This window comes from Marmota monax, unplaced genomic scaffold (assembly GCF_021218885.2).
Source record: "Marmota monax isolate L192 unplaced genomic scaffold, Marmota_monax_Labrador192_F-V1.1 WCK01_AAM20220418_F8-fsc00132, whole genome shotgun sequence".
Taxonomy (NCBI): domain Eukaryota; kingdom Metazoa; phylum Chordata; class Mammalia; order Rodentia; family Sciuridae; genus Marmota; species Marmota monax.
In genome coordinates this window covers 5,925,919-5,943,768 of record NW_026695199.1, presented here as the reverse complement: position 1 = coordinate 5,943,768, position 17,850 = coordinate 5,925,919, and positions in this window count along the sequence as shown.

Here is a 17,850-nt window from a genome sequence, read left to right as displayed (position 1 = left end):
TTACATTGCATTGATCAGAGTCTGACTTTATAAAATGAGTGTTTTTATATGTCCAGATTCTTTGAATTAAGCAATTTAACTTTACTAAGGACATAGAATAAATCTTCAATGTATTATTCAAGGCACTCAAATCAAATTGCTTTATATAAAGGCAAAAATATTTAAAAGTGTTCCAGAAATAGTGAAACAGAGAGCTCAAGTGAAGTGTAGGATATAAATCTCTAGGCGATATGGAGTCAGAAGAGTTTGATCAAAGTCCATTAAAATCTAATCCAATTTTGTAATATGTCAATAGAGGAATTTCAAGTCATTTTTCACATAGCCTATCTGCTCAAACACTCATTCCCAGCCTTGGAAATAAAATAAAATGAAGCTGCTGCTTTTCTTCCTTAAATAAGCTGTAGATCTACCAAAGTTCCAGTGCCCAGCTGTGTTGTGATTTACTGCTCTGTGTCACTGAGAAAGTCCTATACCTGAGGGAGATCTGTCTTCATATTCTAATTCCTCCTCCTTTCCTCTCCTCTTTTTACTTAGTGACTAGTAGCATGTCTTCTAAAAAGGAAATCAGTCACTAGTTCTATGGATGTTTTGGGCAACAAGTTGCTTATGAGACCACCATTTATCAAAATTTTTTAAAAAGGACAGAAGAGGAAAAATTAAAATCTAAGAAAAACAGAGAAAATCATAATAGCAGACTCTATCAGCCATTCAAATATTTGAATACAAGTAGGTTTTGAGTTACCTGCAGATTATCTATATTAAAATTTCATTTTCAATTTTCATCTCATATCTATGGTGCTATAATGTTTCTCCATTTCACACACATAGGAAATATGGGCTAAAGTAAAATAGGTATTTGGATATAATAAACTAATTATAGCAAAAGCTTAGTTTATGCTCCTTTTAAAATTACATTGAACAAAAATAACAAGGTGAGTGTGTCATCTACTCAAAATTTTACCTTCATTCTGCTTAATCATTATTGTGAGAAATTATGCCTTTCTATATTAAATCTAGATTAATAAAATTGAGATGTTAGCTAATTCCTCCTTTTCTTTTCTTCCTAGGGAGCTGATCCATCTGACAGGGTAAGATAGTTCCAATTACTGAAAATATTTTACTACAGCATGTATGATATTTATTTCTTTGTTTATTTATTTATTATATTGGGGATTTAACCCTGGTTTGCTGTACTACTGAGCTGCACCCCCAATTCTTTTCAATTTTTGAGAGAGAGTCTCACAAAGTTACTTAGGGTCTAAGTGGTGAGTCTGGTCTCAAACTTGTGATCTTCCTGTCTCTGCCTCCACAGCTGTCGGGGTTATACATGTGCACCATATCTGGCTCATCTGGCACATAATTTCAATTTTAATCTTTTTCTTTCTTTTTCCCCCACATTTTACAGAGACATCATAATCACAGAGGCGGCCACTATGTAAGTATTCCCCTGGTTGGTAATTTTGCAAAGTCCAAATATATTTTCTCCCTAGTGTCTATTCCATAAAAAGAAACACCTTTCTTTGAAATGTGTGTATATTGTGACTAAGTAATATAAATGTAGATTTCATTAATTTATTACACATTGGAAATGATCCAAATATTTTTTTAAATATACTTCATCATTTATATATATATATATATATATATATATATAAAATACATATAAATACATGAAATACATATATAATATTTTTGAAATATATATTTCATATATAATATATGAAATATATATAATATATAATATGTATATATAATATATATACACATATATACATATATAAAATATAAATATATGAAATATATATAATATATATGAAATATATATAAAATATAAAATGTATAAAATATATATGGAGTATATAAATATATATATAATATATTAAAATATATATTTATATAAAATATATAAATATATATTATATTTATTTATATATTTATTTATATGTGGTGCTGGGGATCCAACACAGGGCGTCACACATCCGAGGCAAGTGGTCTCCTGCTGAGCTACAACCCTAGTCCACATCCACGTATCTTGGATATTAATTTAGATGGACACACATAATGCTACTCAAAAGAAGCCAAATGTTCGCCTGGAATTTAACTATTTTTATTTGATAGTTTTCTAGAAGTAATAAATGGTTTAAATTCTAATTCTATGAAATTTGAGATGTGCTTAATGAAGAATAGAGAAATATAATGACTTATTGAAAGTAGTGAATTTCTACCTTCTGATGATTTGAGGGTTATAAGTTTATTATTATTTATTATTATATACTATTATATATTATTTATTATTATAAACTAACAATATCAAATGATGTAAAATTTTCATTATTTGACATTTAACTGTAGTCCCCATGACCCTTTGTTTTGAATACTTTTGATTTTGATTTGACACCTAGTATTATACATATAAAAGGGATACAACATGGTTTTTCCTTTCTTCTCTTTTTATATTTGTAATTTGGTCTTTGTATGTTGCCCGGCAAATTTAGAGCTTCTGGTTCAAATGATCCTCCTACCTCAGCTTTCTGACCAGGTGGCACTGTAGGCACAGCCATCAGTGTTGCTTTATGTGATATATATATATATATATATATATATATATATATATATATATATATATATATGGGTAATGATCAGACAGGGCGACTGATATATTTATCAGCTAAGACGTGTAGTACTTCTGGTTTAGGGAACATTAAAATTTTTCTATCGTAGCAATTTTGAAATATCTTTTTTAACCATAGCTGTTCTACTTATTTCATTGCAAACCTGTACAGTTAACCATCCTCTTTCCATCTCTCCATGTCTCTTACTGCTCCGAAGCTCTGTTAATCATTATTCTCATTTTTATTGCCTAAAATAGGATAAAATGTTTAACTTCCACATGTGACAGATGCAGTATGTTTCTCTCTGTTCCTGGTTTTTTCATCATGTCCTTCAGTTCCCTTTATATTTTTATGCAAGACAGATTTTCATTATTTGTTTATTAAGCTAGAAAATATTGCATTGTGTATATATACATATTTTCTTTATCCTTTCATCTATTGATGAACACGTGGGCTGATTCTAGATATGGAATGTTGTGAATCACACGCCATGAAAGATGTCAGTGTAGATGTCTTTTTGGCATATTGGTTTCGGTTCCTTTGCATATACCCATTAGTATGATAGCTGGAACATATGGGTGTTCTATTTCAAGATTTTTGAGGAACCTCTGTACTGGTTTCCATAATGGTTATACTAAAATACATTCTTATCTGCATTGAACAAGAGTCCTCTTTTCCTTAGCAGCACCTGTTTTTCTTTGGGGGCGGGGGAGAGTACTGGGCATTTAACTTAGGGGCACTCAAACACTGAGCCACATCCCCAGCCCTATTTTATATTTTATTTGGAGACAGGGTCTCACTGAGTTGCTTAGTGCTTCCCTTTTGCTGAGGCTGGCTTTAAACACTGGATCCTTCTTTCTCAGCCTCCAGAGCCACTGGAATTATAGGCATGTGCCACCACACCAGGCCAATTTTTTTGTTTGTTTTTGAGAGCAGCCATTTTATCTAGAGAGAAGTGTCATTAATGTTTGGTTTTGATATGAATTTCTCTGATCTTAACGATGTTGAACATTTTTTAATGTATTTTAAAAAATTTGGATATCCTGTTTGAGAAATGTCTCTTCCGGTTATTCTCCAATTATTGTTATTATTTTTTTATCAGATTGCATACATTTTGCTGTTATTTAGCTCCTTACGTAGTCTGGAAATATGATGAATACTTTGCAAATATTTTCTCCTATTAGGCAAGTTGCCTGTTCATTGTGTTGATTAATTCTTTGGCTATTCAAAGATATATTATTTAGATATATATTTTTTATGGCAATGTTTATCAACATTGCTTTTATAGCCTGTGCTTTTAGGTGGCCAGACTGGTATCCTGAAGCATTTCCACTATGCTTTCTTCTAGTAGTTTCATAGACTTAAGGATTAAGTTTGGGTCTTCAATCTATTCTGAGTCATACAATGAGAGGTATGGGTCTAGTTTCTTCTGCACATGCGTAAATAGTTTTCCAACCAACATTTATTGAAGAGATTGTTCTATCTTCCATACGTTTTTTTCCTGTCTTTGTCCAACATCAGCTTGCCATGAATATCTGGCTATGTTTCTAGGTTCTTTGTTCTGCCCATTGTTCTAATAGCCTCCTTATGCCAATACCATGCTGTTTATGTTACTATTAGAATGTTTTGAACTCAGGTATTGTAATGTCTCTGGCTTTATCTTTTTTATATTATTTACTTATTATTCATGTATTTACTCACTTTTGCTTTGGAAAATTGGGGTCTTTTGGGATTCCATTATGATTTTCTGATTGTATTTTCTAGTTCTGTGAAGAATGTCACTGGCATTTTTATAAGGAATTGCATGGAATCTGTTTTGCCTTATTTTGTTCTTATTCTATTCAATTCATCTAAAGCAGTTGAGAATTTAATCTATATTCACAAATATGACTGACAGACATATGTTCTAATTCTGTTAATTTGTTTTTGATAGCTCATATTGTATGTTCCTTATTCCTTCCTATTTACTTTTCTTTGGAACCCATTGCTTGAAGAGTTATTGGATTTCTTGGAAGCATCTGTTATCTTGCTGCACAGGCCTGCCCAATTTTTATCTTAGTGCCTTTGCAGAACAAGCTGCTCAGTGTTGACCTCCCAGGTATTTCCATTATCAATGGGAACAGGCAGCATCTCTTGGCTGCTTAGCAAGGCTTAAGGACTGTGGAACTAATGGAGGGAGAGTCTTATTGCTTTCATAAATTCTTGGAAGGGTAGGGGTGGCAACATGGAACCTTTCATCAGAAGGCTGGGTGCAAAGTACAATGTTAGCTGTTCTCTTCTGTAGTAAAAGCAAGGATGTTGTAACCTATCATCTCCCTGATTGGATTGAGGATCTTTGAGGACCATAACCTTCTGCAGGGGTGAAATCCCTATCTCAGGTGACTCTGGCATAAACAGAGACTACCAGGGGGCTCCAGCTCACTATTTCTTATCTAGTGAAGTCCTTGGTTTAGAGTTGATCTCAAAAAGTATGAATGTAGAAGTATGTGTGTTCTTCCCTTTATAAGCCAACATGTACTTCTGTGATATGAAATAATTCTATCATTTTCATGGCACTTGACACTCTGCCTCAAACATTTCATTCAATTTGGTGTTTTCTTCTTTTTATTGGCTTTCTTTTGTAGAGTGAAGTGCTTTAGGCACATATATGTATTTCTGATGTCAATAACTTATATTATTAGATTGATCATTTTAGTTTAATATGACTAACTATCTCTTTACTAAAATATAAAATAGAGGAATTAAAATGGTACCACAAAAAGTTTAGAAGGAAGCATGAGGATAATTAACAGATTAGGAAATTGTGTAGTAGAATCGAAAGCCAGTAAATACATTAGAACTAAAGAGAGAGATGGAAGGATTCTACAGAAGCTGGAAGTAGGAAATTTCTCCTTTCTCAAATAGTCCTTGATTGGCAAGAGACTAAGTTAGAGGTATCATCCTAAAGGAGATATAATGCCCAGAATGGTTGATTGTAATCACTGCTCTCACAATGTTGTCATTAATCTGGTTATGTTAATGCTTTGTCATTTTAATACTTTTAAACTTTTTTTAAAAAAAATAAAACCTAATAAAATTTTGAAACTACAATCGTGTAATGGATATACAATTTCGTATTGATATTCATCACCTAATCCTTACATGACAATTATTTTGAAAAAGTCATTCTTACATTGTCTCAAATATCTCATGTTTTCTTCCATGCATATGCAGAAAAGGCATCCAAGAGATCTGAGCTTAGAAGATTCACCATTCTCATCATATTCAGACAATACAAATTCAGATTCATATTCCCAAGAATATCGTTACCCTCCTCCTCAGTAACCACTGTGCTTGATCTAAGAGGTAAGCTGGGTCTTAGACATTTTGTTTGTTTATTTTAAACTTCCTGGGCTCAGAATGCTGACAGTTAAAGGAAGAAAACAAAAATCCAACTTCAAATAAAAACACACCCACTTAAGAAGTGTATCTTGGTAAAATTCTTCTGAAGAGCATTCAGTTACCTAAATGCTTCTGAGAGGAAGAATCTTCTGCTCTGGTTAAGAGACTGGTTTCTAGGGAGGGGGACACTTGGGTTTGTCCTGGCCTGTCAAACACTTGTCAGTTGACTTTGAGGGATTTTGAATGCTTTATTAATATCAGCTCTGTCATCAACCAAATAGGTATTGTAATAATATCTAATCACTATATAGAATTGGTGAAACTTTTAAAAGATACAGAACTGGAAATCTCCTGACCCGATTGTGTCCTGTATAACTACAGGCTGACCTGCCAGAAGAGCTGGTTCTGGATGATGTTGGACACTGTTCCACCTAAAATACAATCTTTGAAGTTGCTGCACAATCAGCATTTTAACAATATCCCTGTATGATCCTTCACACAATCAGTGTGAGAATTAAGGAATTCTAACATGGTATAGAAAGTTAATCCTTTTGCTTTGTAAAAAGTTTCCTATTTTATCTCTTTAGACAACCTATAAAGTTTCCAAATTCAAAGAAAGATTAAGTAGTTATATACAAATTCTGCCATATTTTTGGAGATAAAAGAGGAATGTCACAGATTTAAACATGTAACAGTCCATAGTAGTTCCAGAGTTAAATTGTGTTTGTTCAGTTTTTTCCATTTAAACTTTCTGTTGCCACTCGTGAAGTAGAAGAGAGTCTACATGGTCTTGTGGCTAAAGATAATGACTCAAGCAAGGATATGTTAGAGTATTTGGGGGGTAAATAAATAAGATGAACTAAGTTATGTTTCAGAATGGGATGTACTAAAAATGATATAGATCTAGGAAATTTTTTACTTGTGGAAACTGGATGATAGCTTAAATTTATTCAGATTATTATTTAACAATTTTCAAGTGTTATCTCTGTGACATACTTTTTGGATACCAGGTTTCACTCAATAAAATTATCTAAAAATTTCTACTCAGCACTATATGAGAATATGAATGTTATAAAATAGCATTATAAACTTTATGGACAAGTTGTTATTTTCTTTTCCTGCACAGGCTTGACTAGAAAATCCAGTTACTACATGAGTTTTCTCATCCCTGGTATCACAACGAATTTCCATAATGTTTTGACAGAAGGACCAACAACTGAAAAAACATGATTTGATAAATTCTCTGCCCTTGGTGACACTTGCCTTTCTAATTAATATTTGATAAGACATTTTCAATTTCAAATTGTTAAGCTGATTTTCCTAGTGATTCTGTGTGACGCAAATCCATTTCTTTTCTCAAAGCAATAAATTTGGAGCAATAAGTTTGATGTGTATGATCTTTATTTTCATTTTCATATTTACAGGCTTGATTGACATAATCATTGTATTATCTACTTCCTCTTCCCAGTTTTATATATACGAGGACCTTGAAGCAGGGGGTCAGGGGGCTAGGGAAGGACAGAGGGACTTTGGACTAGGCAGAGGAGAGTGAAGGAAGGGGGAGGGGGTATTGGGATAGGAAGGACAGCAGAATGAATCAGACATCATTACCCTAGGTACACATATGATTACATGACCAGTGTGATTCTACATCATATACAACTAGAAGTCTGAGAAGTTATATTCCATATATGTATGATGTGTCAAAATGCATTCTACTGTACTGTATAAATAATTAGAACAAATTTCCAAAATCATATATATAAAAAAAGAAATCGCTATATCCATGGTCTGTCATATTTCACATTCTCCAAATATATGGTCCCCAACATCAAGTAGACTCGTTGTCAGAGTTATTCCAACATTTGATTTACTTGTTTATAATCGTCAGCATGCATAATAAACTTCCAAGTCCCTCACATTTACTATCTCAGTCCCTACATGCAAAACAAAGGACCCAATGTCCCCTTCCAGTAGCAGGAAGGACTGAGAACAGACTCTGTCCTACCTCAAACAGTGGTGTCAGAATGGACTTTCAGTACGCAAGTGTATGTTGAGTGACAATAACCAGCAGCCATTGTTCTATGTGACACAGGCAGAGCACAGAATGAAACCCAAAATACTGCTTTTGTGGAGTTTGCTTGGCTTCTGAAAGAAGTAGACAAGTAAAATTATACATATTGTGTCAGGGAGGGACCTCAGTGCTTAACAAATGAAAGTAATGGTAAGGACACAGACACAGATTTACATAGAATACTGTATTGTCTGAAATAGTGATTTTTGGTTTGGGATGTGAGGTGACCCCAAAAGGCCCTGTGTGAGACAATGCAAGAACGTTTAGAGGTGAAATGATTGATGTATAAGAGCTTTAAACTCCTCAGTGCTTTGATCAGCTGATGGGAAATAACTGGTGGTAACTGTAAGCAGGTAGGATTTGGCTGGAGGAGTTGGTTACATGTGTGCTTTTAGAGTACATGTTTATCCCTGATGAGTGAGGCACTCTGTCTGCTTCCTGATGGCCAAGTTCTGAGCTGCTTTCCTTCACCACACCCTTCAGCCATCGTCTTCTGTCCCATCTAGGGCCCAAAGCAATGGAGTTGGCTGTCTATGGACTGAGATCTCTAAATCATGAACACAAAATGCATTTTTCTTCCTTTAAAATTGTTCTTATCAGGTCTTTTGGTTACAGTGAGAAACTGATGTGACTCCATTTTTGAAAACAGCTTCTACTTCAAAGCCTGTCCTAAGGAAGGGGGTGTGACACTTGTCCTTGGAAAAACCCACAGCAGATAGCCACCCTGCTGAGTTGTTTGTCTGTAAATAACAGGAGAGGTCTGAAGCCCCAGGTGTCCCTGACTCAGTCAGGCTAGGTGAGGACCCATAGCAACCTCCTAGCAACTCCAATCAGCATACAACAGGGAAAATACCTGGGATGCCAGATGACCACCCAGTAGTTTTTGGTGGTTGATAACATGTTGGGAAACCATGTAGTTTAGCACATACACCCCTCATGGCCTAAACCAATCAGTTCAAAGGAATCCCCCTCTTGTACTAACCAATCACCCCTACCCAGCTTGTTCCCACCAGTGAATGTGCTAATCAATGTTAAGAGTTGTTGTTTGACTTTCCCACTGTGTGGAATGATTTGCTGTGTGATGTTGTGACGCATAGAGTATCCCCAAAAACCTATAAAATCTCACTGAACAAAAAACCAGGGCTCACTCCCTGGGATTGCTGCATAGGGAACGGTTGTGAGTCCAGGCTCGAGCTTGCAATAAAGATTATTGTATGATTGCATCGGATTTGGCTCCTGGAGGTCTATTGGGGTCCCACGAATCTGGCATTACAACAGGATCAAATAAGGTGACTAAAACAGTGACATTTTTGAAAAGATATGAATTTAGGATGTGAGTGAGCACAGAGAAAGAAAATTTCACACAGAAGCAAGAGCAAGTGCAAATCCACTGTGGTAGAAATGAGTTTGCTGCATTAAGGGAAACTTCCAGGAGATCAGAGTAGGGAGAGATGGCCAAAGTGGATAAAAATAACATTTCTTTCTTTTTTATATTTATTTTTAGACACACATGACAGTAGAATGTATTGTGGCAGAATTTATATACATAACGTATAACTTATTCCATTAGGTTCCCACTCTTGTGGTCATACCTGACATGGAGTTACCCTGGTCCTGAATGCAAATATAAGGCTAGGAAAGTTATGACCAATTAATATTACTATCTATCTTTCCTCTCCCCTCACCATCCCTTCCCTTCATTACCCTTTTTCTAGTCTAATCTGTTTCTATCATCCTCCTTGCCAAACTCCCTTACTTTGGGCTAGACTCTACAAATCAGAGAGAATATTTGGCCTTTGGTTTTCTGGGATTGTCTTCTTTCACTCAGCATGATATTCCAGTATAATTCATTTACTTGCAAATGCCATAATTTCATTCTTTTTTATGGCTGAGTAACTTTCTATTGTGTATATATACCATATTTACTTTATCCATTCATTCATGAAGGACACCTCAGTTGTTTCCACAGCTTGGCTATTGTGAGTTGAACTGCAATAAATATGGATGTGGGTGTGTTAATTAGTATGCTGTTTTGATGTCCTTTGGGTATAGAAAGAGAAGTGGGGTAACTGGGTCAAAAAGTGGTTGCATTCCAAGTTTTCTAAGGAATTTTCATACTCCTTTGCAATCTGGTTGGACCAATTTGCAATCCACCACTGATTTATGAGAATACCTTTTTCCCACATCCTTGCCAAGATTCACTGTTATTTATATTATTGATAATTGTCATTCTGACTGGAGTGAGATGGAATCTCAGTGTATTTTAATTTGCATTGCTAGAGATGTTGAACTTTTTTTCATATATTCTCTGAACATTAGCATTTCTTCTTCTGTGAAGTGTTTGTTCTGTTCTTTTGCAAATTTATTGGTTGGGTTACTTATTTTTCTGGTGTTAAGTTTTTTTGAGTTCTTTGTATATGGTGAAATTAATGACTTATCTGAGATAATGGTGGTAAATATTTTCTCTCATCTGTAGGATTTCTGTACATGTTCTTGATTTTTTCTTTTGCTGTGAATAAGTTTTTTGGGCTGGGAGAGTACTTGCCTAGTAAGTTCAATTGCCCTGAGTTTAATTACCAGGAGAGAGAGAGAGAGAGAGAGAGAGAGAGAGAGAGAGAGAGAGAGAGAGAGAAAGAGAGAAAGAAATATAAAGGCAATAAAAATAACTTATTTTTAAATAAAAGGATTTTGCAGGTTATTAAAGTTCTGTAGATGAAGTACAGATTTGAGTAAGATGGAAACCACTGGAAAAGAACATGACTTCATTTATACTTTGGAAGGAAGGCAGGGTTTGAAGGAATTTTACTTATACTTTGGCCTTACATAACACACAAGAACTTAATATTCCCATATCTGTTCATGCTAACCACTCATTTCTTATTTCACTTCTTTTTGGATAACAAATCCCTTTATTTCTTCATTCAATACATTATTAAAATAACTTCAACCAATTGGTTGAACATCAGATGTTAAGTGTTCCCATGGGCAAATTCTCCAGGCTTGACATTGTACCTATTGTTACATGGCTCCTCTCTCAGGGAAAGACAGATCTACCTGTAAATGTCCATTTATGTTTTCTAAGTGAAGAATACAACATAGCTTACAAAATCTTTCCTCTTATTTGGACCCACATCTTCACCTCTCACCCTTTTCCTACAAAGAGCTGTGATAATACATCATCAATGTGTGAAGCAGTTAACACATCTCAGCCAATAGTCAATTCCAGGAACAATCAATTTTAAAAATGATGTTTTTCACTTGGTATGATTACAAAATCTTTCCAGTTCCACCCTTTAAGAATAATCCTTGTCTTTTAACTTCTAAATCTTGACTTCCATTGTTAATAATTGACATGACACTCATATTGTCCAAAAATGTTGTTTCATTTTTTTCCCCATAATTATTGAAGAATTGCTTTCGGAAGATGTTCTTTCCAAGCTGGGTGTGATGGTGCACACCAGCAATGCAGGAGGCTGAAGCAGGAAGATGGAAAGTTTAAGGTCAGACTGGGCAATGTAGCAAAACCTTGTCTCAAAATAAAAATAAAAATAATAAGAAGAAAATGGGCTGCGGATGTAGTTCAGTGGCACAATACCTGTGTGCTCAATTCCAAGTAAAAGAGAAAAAATTTACTCTGAAGACTTTAATGGCAAAAATTAAATTATGATTTTCATGGTTAAAATAATGATCATACTTTATTATTTGTATCTGAGTAATTTTTATTGGAAATGTAGTTTGTACACATTTTTCTTTAATATGGCTACACCTTTGATGAGATATCTGCAGTTTAATGACATTGAGCAACCTCCACATTCAATTTAACATTTGCTCACGGGCACTATGTTTTCCTTGTTAAAATTTCACCACTTTGGCTTCCTTAACATACATATTACCTGGAAATTCTCTTCTTTTCTCCTACTCTTTTTCTTTTCAGAGATTTTCAAGGGTTTCTTGATATTCTTTCACAATTGCATCAATGTTGTTTATGGGATCTGCCCTAGGTCAACATTCCTGGCTGAACAACAACCTGGGAAGTCCCAAATCAGCAGCTCCAAGCTGAACCTTTTCCCGATTTAAACTCATAATTAACTTTCTCTTTGGTTTCTCTCTGCAGCTGCCTTTACCCTTGCCTATTTCTCCAGTTGTACAGGAGGTCCCTTAAGAGAGGGAATAGAACTAGTCACCAGAGTTCACCAGCACCAAAGAGGTTCTTTGTCATTTAAGAGACATGTCACATATTTATTCATACATGTCATGTACAGAATTTTTTATTTTAGGAATTGTAACAAAAATAAGATTGTGTTTAGTTAAATAATGATTGCAGAATGTTAATGCACTGGACCTTCTTTTAATCTCAGACACAATGAAGGAGCAGTAAGAGGAGGAAAAACACAGGATAAGGAAAGTTCAGTGGAAATCAGCACAAAAATAATTTCTTCTGGGTTGCATCCTTAAGCCACCAAATTAATGACACTCCTGTGGAGCAGTAGCTGTTTTGTGATCTTTCCATTGTAGTAAAGTTGATGGCACTTCCCAAGAGCATGACATTTAGTGATAGAGGTTAATATATCTGCTTTATTTAATTATAAAATGTGAAGTAATGATCTCAGCCACAGATTTTATCCTAGAGTAAAATAGTAACTCTCAAAAGAAGGATACTTCTGTTTACAGTTCATTTTTCTTGTTTCCCAAATTCATAACTGTATTTTCTAACATCTTATAGCATGAAGTATGAGCCAAAGGAAAAAAAATCCCCCACTATTTTATTGTTCCCACCTAAATATACCCTAGTGAAGTTTAATTCATGGCCGAGGCAGGATAATTTTACATTCAAATACAGCCTTGGCCACACAGACCCTAAGTCACTAAGTGAGACCTTGTCTCAAAATAAAAAAATGAAAAGGGCTGGGATGTGGCTCAATGGTTAAGTGCAGCTGAGTTCCATCCTGGTACTAAAGGAAATATAAAAAGTTTACCTCTGTGTTTAAATGTATATAATTAATATTATCATTTTATTTATGTTGGTAGGATGCTGTTCTTTGTAGTGTCTTTGGAGCATTGTTGTTTAGAAGGCCATGAATATCAGAGATCTATTACAACAGTGCCCCCATAAAGTTCAGTAAATGAATTAGTGGAGAATGAGGGAAGAAAGTGAAACATACAATGTAAGAAAACTCTTGAGTTCCTGATTCTACTACCACAGAAATAAATTAACATGAAGCTGCTCATCCTTGCCTGCCTTCTGCCAGTTTTTCTTGGAAAGCATAAGCATAAGGAACTTTCATCATGTCTGCTCTGATTGCAAGAGAGAAAATCTTGGGATTATTTTCCATGAACAGAATACATGTTAGGAACACTGTTATCACTAGATCTGTTATCCTGATCTAGTGAGCAGCAAGACAACATAACTACTTCCTTTTCAGAGAATTAAAGTGTGCTAATTCCACTGTATTCTTAAAATTTTGTTGCTGTTGGTCTGGAGTTTGAGTTATAGTTTAATATGGAAAAATATGATTATACTCTATGTGTTGATTTTATTGAGAACTCATGTTCCATTGGCAAGCTACATACATCATGGTTTGTCAAAATAATGTCATAGTTTCATCATAGTTTTAACAATAATTCAGTGTCCTTGATAGGTAGTCACAAAACGGCAATCTGTAACAGACATACAGCCCTTTTGGGGATGGATATATTGACAGGAAATTTGCAAGTTAATATCTCTGTTGTCTAGTGAAAACTACCTCAAATTGAGTTTTGTATTTTGTTGTTGTTGTTGTTAATGTAGATGGACACATACCTTTATCTTATTTACTTATTTTTATGTGGTGCTAAGGATTGCAACCAATGCCTCCCATGCTAGGCAAGTGCTGTAGCCCCAAATTGAGTTTTATTTTTGGATCAGATGTGAGAAACTAATGTTTATAGAAAATATTGAATATTTTGGTAGGTAAGGATTGGAATGTGTTGTGTGCATTTAAGAAACTAAATTAGTGTAATATCTCATCACATTTGTTATCCTCCTCAAAGAATATTACAACCATATCTTACAAATTGTTCCTTAATCTATAGAGAAAAAAACTCAAACGCCCTTCCACCTCAAACTTGTCACCCAAATCTAGTCAGGTAAAAAATGTACTGAAGTCAGAATAATACAGAACATTAATGTTATATATAGGAAAGAAGAGGGTCCATGAAAATACCTGAAGGATAAAATGTAATCAAAGTTGTATAAGGAGAATTACCAAGCAGAAAAACATAACCAACATTATTGAATAAAATAGAGATGTCAGGGGCAAATTAATTTCTTTCTTCTGTAATTTTCTCATCTGCAAGATGTTATAGTAATAGTTTTAAAAATAAATTGTGAAAATTGTATACATTTTCCTTTGCTTATTAAAATGGTCAGAGAATTTTAGGATACATATTTTCATTCTTATTTTTATTACCTGTAAATTCATTAAGAACATGGTTTATGTAAGGAACAAAAAGACAAGTTAGTTTTGAAATAAGAGAAAAATCAACATATTATTTGAAACTGGAGGGAAAATTTGCATTCAGATTAACTGTATATTCTGATAGGTAATCAAGCCTTCCTCTTGCACTCAGTAATAAAAAATAATGTACCTTTTTCCTTTGTGGAAATTATTGAGGTCATTAAACCTTCCAGACAAATCCTTTTAATATTTGATCATTTTTGGTGTTATTATACATGGGATTGTCTTCCTAATCTATTTTTTAGATAGTTCATTTTTTGTGTATGGAGACATATCTGATATTTGTATAGTGATTTTGAAGCCTGAAATTATACTGAGTTTGTTTATTCATTCTGTATATTTTTTTGGGGGGGGGCGCCTTTATGTTTCTTATAAACAAGATCATGTCATCAGCAAACAGTGAGAAGTATGACAAGTTTTCTCCTTAGTTTTCTGCTTGGAGGGCACCTTTTATTTTTATTTCCTTCTTAATTGCTCTCTTTAGGGCTTCCAGTACTACACTGAGGAACTGTGATGAGAATGATCATTGTTGTCTGTTCCTGATCTCAGGGGAAAGTCTTTTAACTTTTCAATGTTGTGTATAATGCCAGTTGTGGCCTTGGTATATGTAGCTTTTATTGTGTTGAGTTATATTCCTTTTAGACATAACTTATTGACAGTTTTATTGTGAAAAGATTTTGAATTTTGCCAAATGTATTTTCCACATCTATTGAGATAACTGAATGAGTTTCATTCTTCATTCTGCTAATGTATTAAACGAAATTTATTGATTTTTTAAAAAATGATGAAACATATTGATGTCCCAGGAATAAACCTCACTTAAACATAGCATGAATCAAAACTGTTCTTCTTTAATTCATTCAAAAACTTTCCCCTATGTTTTTAAGCACCATAGCTATTAATGAGTTATATGGAAGGTCCTCAAACTCTGTTACAATAAGTATTTAATATATAGTTAATGAACACATATATACCAGATATTTATAAGCTTCACTTCTCAACTGAGGTTCAGTTCTAAATATCAGCCTACTTGACATTTATATTTGAAAGTCTTTCTGCTATAATCCTCTATTTAAGACTAGATTCCAAAATTTCTGTGAGCCAAGGAACCCAATAAGCACACTACAGAAATGGCAGGTGACTATGTTTTTCTGCGAATTTCCATTTCTTATTTCTGCATAGAACACTTTAGGAAAAGACTTCTCTACCTTTCTTGTGTATGAAATATGCAGGGATTCCTGTTAAATGTAGATCCTGATTCAATAGGTCTGGATGTGATTTTAGACTCTGAGTCTTCAATATGTTCCCTGTTGGGATGGTATTGGTGCTGCTGCTTTAAAAACTCACTACCTTTTAGACAGAAGCCTTTAAATAATGTCCATGGACAGTTAGAGGCAGGGCATCCCAAAGCTGCTATTATACACAATTCTGATTAAAGGTTTATATATACTAAAGTTAATATTCTTACCCATCTGATGATATGATTAAGTATATTATGCCCATTTTTCTCAATGAGGAAATGAAGGTTTAAGAGAATAAGTTATTGGTCAATAACTTTAAGCTAGTAGCTATCAAAGACAAGATAAATGACTGATTCTTTTTCCTTCTAGAACCCATCTCTTAATCATAGAGAGTCATCAGCTTTTTCATGGAGTGTTCAAACATATAACAGTTCTCATTTTTTAATGAGAATATTTTTGTTTATTTGGTTGATTGCTTCCTTCTCTATCTGAAACAAATTTTTAAAATTTGTCCATTGTTGGGGAAGTATAATAAAAACAAAATCTTTTGTCACTCCAGAAACCTCTCCATAAAACCATAAGAGAAAGGAAACAGATTCTTATTCAATGAACTTTAAGTCAGAATATGAAATCCATCACAGCCAACTCACTAAGCAAATTGAGAGGACAAGAAGAAATCTCATTGTGGTGCATGTCCAAAGTCCCGGTGAACTGGGAGGCTGAAGTAGATTCAAAACCAGCCTATGCATTTAGTAAGATTTTGTCTTTAAAAAAAAAGCAAAGAAATCTCACCAGGTAGACACAACTGTTTACATACATGTTCTTAAGATAAACAATAACTATTCCTCAAGTAAGACTTGAAGACACCATTTTTTCACACATAGTCCATCCCAAATTTGTTTGGTAATTGGGTGATCATCTTTGTTAAAGTGTTGGGTTGAGCCAAAGGAAAAATAAACTTCTCTGGCAACATGGAAGGAAGCAGATGGCCAAAGTTAAGTTCCTATCTTCCCACAAAAACTGGGAGATATGTACTATGTTCCTTGATAATTTCATTTCCAGTGATGGCTTTTAGATCCTTGAGAAAGTTATTCTTTTAAAGCTGGAAAGAGTCTTGTTTTGCTTTTAATAAGGTTGCTATTGTAGCTCATAATGGTAAAATGTTTAGGAGGTTCATGTATTTGCATGTGCACTCACACACAAAGATTGACATTATTTCAAAGAAAGAGAAAGAATGTATAAGATTTTTAAATTAAATGTTCTAAGAAAAAGGAGAGGTCTTTTTTTCCCTTCAAGGAACATTTAAGCTTTTAAATTTTAATTTGTGTTTGCCCTTATTACACTGCCACAATTTTTACTTCTATGGAGTAAAGGCATTTAATGCTAACATCATTAAACTCAGTTCTCTCCATAAGCATCTCCACTGCTTGTAGTGTGATAGTCAAGCCAAAGTGACTCCACTTTGTTTAGTAACTCCGTTTTGTAAAAACCATGCCAAATAGAAAGGTCATGACTGGGGCAAATTGTTCTTTTCCTTTTGCTATAGAAACCCTTAGGAACATAGAACTACCTCATGGGGCATTGTTTCTGTAACTGGGGTGACTGGGCTAATTGTGACTGGCTAAGTATTCCGCCTCCTGACTGCACTCTTCTGCTTTGGTAACCTGACTTGCTTGCATTGGCTAGACCCCAAATGTCCCTTTTGTGGTTTTCAGGCTTATAAGGAGCACCCTTGCAATTGTTCAGGGCTGATAAGGGGAATAACTTTATTAAAATTATTAATTATATTTTGCTATTTCATTTTCTTTCTTTTTTGGGGAGGATACTGGGGATTGAACTCAGGGGCACTCCACCATTGAACCTCATCCCATCCCTATTTTGTATTTTATTTAGAGACAGGGTCTAACTGAGTTGTTTAGTGCCTCGCTTTTGCTGAAGCTGACTTTGAACACTCGATCCTCCTGCCTCAGCCTCCCGAGCCTCTGGGATTACAGGCATGGGCTACCGTGCCAGGCTCATTATTTTTCCTTTATAACAATAAAATA